Genomic DNA, 4,989 nt, shown 5'->3' on the forward strand with positions numbered 1-4,989 from the left:
CTACCAGCCACGCCCACTTAGCCCCATGGGAGAGTCTGAGTTTGAAAGCAGTGGACAGTACAGGTCGCAGAGCCACTCCTGCAACTTCAAAGCGGTCTTGTCCGGCAGCAGTCCAGGAGCTCAGGGTGCACACTCAGTCCCAATGGCCCACCTGCAAATCCACCTGGAGGCCACAGCCAGTGCTGCTGGCCCACGCCCAATGGCCGCAGCTGCGCAGGCTCGCCTTGGGGGGCGGGAAATGCCGCACTGACCGCACCCCTAACCGTCATCTGATTCCTTACCTGAGAGCTTCCTCCCCAGAGTCAAAGTCGGAGGCAGGTGGGCGGGGGGAGGTGGGAGGAAAAGTAGAGAAAAGCAAACCCTTTTAAGCTGGTTCTCATTTAGCACCCATGAACCACTCTCGTGGATTTCAGCTGTGACAGTGACAGCAACAATGCTCAGAACAAGGGAGAAGCTGGCTCGGCCCCACATTAACTTGCTCCATGGGTTTGTATGGGGGGGGGGGGTCTGGGACTCTGCCAAGGCACTTCCAAGGGCAGTGCAGAGGTAGCACTCTATTTAAGTCATTTGGTGGGAGGAGCTGAGGGAATGGTTCATGGGGAACCTCGAACCAAAGAAGCACAAACTTCTGCACATAGTATGGCAGCAGCATCCAACACAGTCACATCACATCAGCTCATTTGCTCAGTGGCCCTGAAGGTGGGAAGGAAGGAATCGTGGGAAAGGGGATGCCAGCCATGCAGAGGTTCAGGCTGGAGGCTGGGCTACACTTGCAGAGCCCTGAGCCTGGACTGCCTGGTACCTTCTGGCTGGAGGCCTAGTTTATAATAATTGGATTCCATCTCATCCAGTGAGACCCCAGGCCCCGGAATTTTCGCAGAGGGTGGAGAAGGCCCTGGGGAGCCTCGGGGGTTCTGGGAGCCAAGTGATGGCTGTCGGGAGGCAGAGAACTGCCTGTGCACAGGAGTGGGTAGACAGGCCTTGAGGCCTGCAAATATCATTACCCCAAACAGACATGTCTGGCTGTCCAGAACGTTCAAGCCTTTTGATGAAAACCAAGCCATTAACGCTTCAGGAATTTGCTTCTGGCTGTGGAGCAGCCCACTCTCCCTTCCTCCTCGGGGATGGAGTTTCCAGCAGGACCAGCCCAGATGTGGGCCAGCTGAATGAACAGGAGGGCTGGTGAGAGTGTGGCTCAAAGATGGTGAGCTGGATGGGGGTTGGGAGAAACCTCTGAGGTTTGGACAGGCTCCAGGGGCTCAGAGCAGACATTAGCATCTACCTGGAAAAGATTAAAAACCCTTTGCTGACTCTGTCTGACAGATCCTCCTCCCTCCAAGGCACTGTGCAAAAGCTTCCCCTTTACTACGAGACCTATCTTCCCCTCAGACCCCCCCTATGACCACTTTGTGCGGTCACCACATGAGCAGATAGCCCACAGCCCCATGCACATCCCAGGAAACACCTGCCCGGCCTGGCAGGCAGTCTCAGGAGCAAACCCACTTGATTTTTAAATCTATAGATTCGGATCATTCAAATCTCCAAACACGTCACGCCCTCCACCTTCTCAGAGCAGATCACACTCTTCATTCTGTTCCTGCCAACATGTTTTCCCAGTACAGAGGACTCTGGGATCCAGTCATGTTTATTAACATCTCGTCCTCTTGGGTGAGTATTTAGTCACATTGAAATGTTGTCACCATTCACAGTTCTAACTTCTCTTTGACCCTGAACGTACCCTTCCTTTCCCGTGTCTTCCTTTTGTGACTCCCAACACTCCTGGGGAGGAGGGACTGTGGTAGGTTCCCTCCAAGATGGCCCCCATGACCCACCTCCTGGTGCTCATGCCCGTGTAGTCTCTGCCACCTGGTGCCAGGTTGGTCTGTGTGAACAATAGAATATGGTGGAAGTGAGGGTGTGACACTTCCAAGATTCAGTTACAAAAGTCACTGCAGCTTCTGTCTTGGGGGCTTCTCTCTCTCTCTCTTTGCCACCCCCTTCAGCTCTTTTTCATCACTCACTCTGGGGAAAGCCAGCTGTGGCCCAATCAATGGGCACACCAGGCTCACCAGGCCCCTGCATGCCAGGGCAGCTAGTTCCAGTCCTTGCCCAGTGGGGGAGAGGGTCTTAAGGAGGCACTGCCTGGTCAGGGTTGGCTTACATTATGGGTGGTGGGCCTGAGTGGCTGTGGCCAGGCAGAGAGGGGTCTGAGAGCCAGAGTAGTCAACCCTAAAGGCAGCTCTGCCATGGCGAGGCCCATTGTTCAGCCTTCCCCTGTGCCAGTCCTAAAAACCATCCCCAGCATGGCACCACAAGCAGTAAGACTCCTTCAGCTGCAAAGCAGAAACCAGCTCACTATTGGTGGTAAGCAACACTTATTTAGAGCTTGTATTTGCTTTATTCATATTTACTTACTTAATCCTCACCACAGCCTGGACGTGGGTATTCGCATCCTATTCACAGATGAGGAATATGAGACAGAGAGCGGGCCAGAGGTCCCTCTGCTGGCATGTGGAGAAGCTAAGATTTGTTCTAGTCAGGCTGGCTGCAAAGCCCATGTCCTAAACCCCCACCGAAAGGAAGATGTCAGAAGACACGTCCCTTCAGGTATCCCTGCATGCAAGAGCTCAAACAATTTCACCAGTTCCCCACTCTCCTCGGCGTCTCTAAGCTAGCCCTTGGCGTTGACGTCTGTCTCAGACCCCTGCATGTGGCCCACCAGCAGCGTGGGGCTTACACCATCCCCAGCCATTCAAATAAAAGTCCCAGAAATGAGGTACTTGGGGTCATATGCTCAGCCTTAAGTCACCTTCTCTGACCCAGGACATCTGATGCTCTAAAAAACCAGACTTGAGTCAAAGGCGCCACCTAGGAGCCAAACCTGCAATCGGAAACCCAGATCCCCTTGGCCTGGGAATTGGAAGAGAAGACATTCGCCTAGAACAGCGGTTCTCAACCTGTGGGTCGCGACCCCGGCAGGGTCGCCTAAAGCCATCAGAAAATACATAATGCATATCAGGTATTTACATTCCGAATCATAACTGTAGCAAAATTACAGTTATGAAGTAGCCACCAAAATTATTTTTTGGTTTGGGGTCACCGCAACATGAGGAACTGTATTGCGGGGTCACGGCATTAGAAAGGTTGAGAACCACTGGCCTAGAAGAAGGGGCAGCACAGGCCACACACTGATGTGCCTGAAACAGCATACTTATTCCCAGTGTTTCGTCATGGGGGCGAGGGACAACACCACTAAAGAATGAATGTTCAGGAGACACACACTCACCCTCTATGCCACACCTAACACAATTCTTTTTACGTTTGCGTATTACCTCTGGGCCTTGTCCTCACACATTCACCTTGTGAGGCAGTTACAGCCACAGTACAAGGCTCTGTCTCCTCCAATGGATAGCCGGGAGATAGTGCTGACTCCTTTTATAAAAGACTTAAAGGAATCTTGTCACTCAGGACCTCTGCCTGCAATCCTTTTGTTTCCAGGGTGTATTTTTGTTTTGTTTTGGTTTGATTTTTGTTGTTGTTGTTTATTTGATTGGTTGGTGAGTTGGTTGGTTTTCTGATGTTGGAATTTTGCCCTTGTGCACCTGTGAGAATGAGGACAGGTTGTTTCTGGGGTCCTGGGGTGGGTAAGACTGGGCGGTACCAGCTGGCAGCGCTGGCCGGGGCCTCCCTTCTCCCCATACTACACAGAGAGGCCTCATCAGGGTTTTTTACTGGAGTGGCCCTTACACTTGGGCTCATTCCATAGGAGTCCTTGGTCAGTGGCTGCATCTGTGAGCTAATGGCTGGGATCCTTGGTTACGCCAAGCAGTCACCGTAGGAAGAGTTACACAGTGCACCTTTCTGAGCACATTCTCTCTGCACCAAACACTGCCATAGCTTCTCTGCTCACGTCCTCTCCTTGAGCTCTCACACGGGCTATGTAAGTGACTTCATCAAGGGCACACAGTTAGGGAAGTTGGAGCCCTGATATAAACTCATCAGTCAGACCCCATGTTTACAACCACTTAGAAAGGGAGAGTGGGGCCCTGGCCAGTTGGCTCAGCAGTAGAGCGTTGGCCTGGCATGTGGAAGTCCTAGGTTAGATTCCTGGTCAGGGCACACAGGAGAAGCATCCATCTGCTTCTCCACCCTTCCCCCTCTCCTTCCTATCTCTTTCTTCCCCTCCCCCAGCCAAGGCTCCATTGGAGCAAAGTTGGCCCCGGGCACTGAGGACGGCTCCATGGCCTCCACCTCAGGCACTAGAATGGCTCCGACAGAAACAAACAACACCCTAGATGTGCAGAGCATCGCCCCCTGGTGGGCATGTGGGATGGATCCTGGTCAGGTGCATGCGGGAGTCTGTCTGACTGACTCCCCGCTTCCAATTTTGGAAAAATACACACAAAAAAAAAAAAAGAAAGGAAGGAAGGAAGGAAGGAAGGAAGAGTGGGAGGTCAAAAACTCTGGACCCAGACAGTCCAGAGTTAATTCCACGCTTTGCTACTTACAAAGGGTGGCTCTGAGAAGGTTATTCAATGTTTTGTGCCTTAACTTCCTCATTTGTAAAATAAGGCAAATCAGTACCTACTTCATAGGGCTTAGTAAGTGCTCAGTAAATGCTATCGGTCGGTATTACACTGATGCAAATTCTTGAAAAAGAGTCATCCTTTGATAATGGTGCTGAGTCCCCAGTTCAAATGGGGCACTGTGCTTGGTGCTGGGTGGGGGTGCAGGAGGAGAGATAGAGCAGATACAAGGGAGGAGTAACAGATATTTACGCTAACTCGAGATGACTGTGATTCACTCTAGCATACCTTATGGGTGTGTGCTCACAGACAGAAGGAAAATTGTTCAGTTCTGGGTAGAAATCTGGACAGGCTTTAAGCGAGTGGCAGATTTTGACTTAGACCTTGATAGAAGCCCAGGGCTGTACAGTCAGGTGAGGAGACATTTTATATGAAGCAAGGAGGTAAGGAGGGTGTGGGGTCC

This window comes from Saccopteryx leptura, chromosome 6, assembly GCF_036850995.1.
Source record: "Saccopteryx leptura isolate mSacLep1 chromosome 6, mSacLep1_pri_phased_curated, whole genome shotgun sequence".
In the NCBI taxonomy this organism is placed as follows: domain Eukaryota; kingdom Metazoa; phylum Chordata; class Mammalia; order Chiroptera; family Emballonuridae; genus Saccopteryx; species Saccopteryx leptura.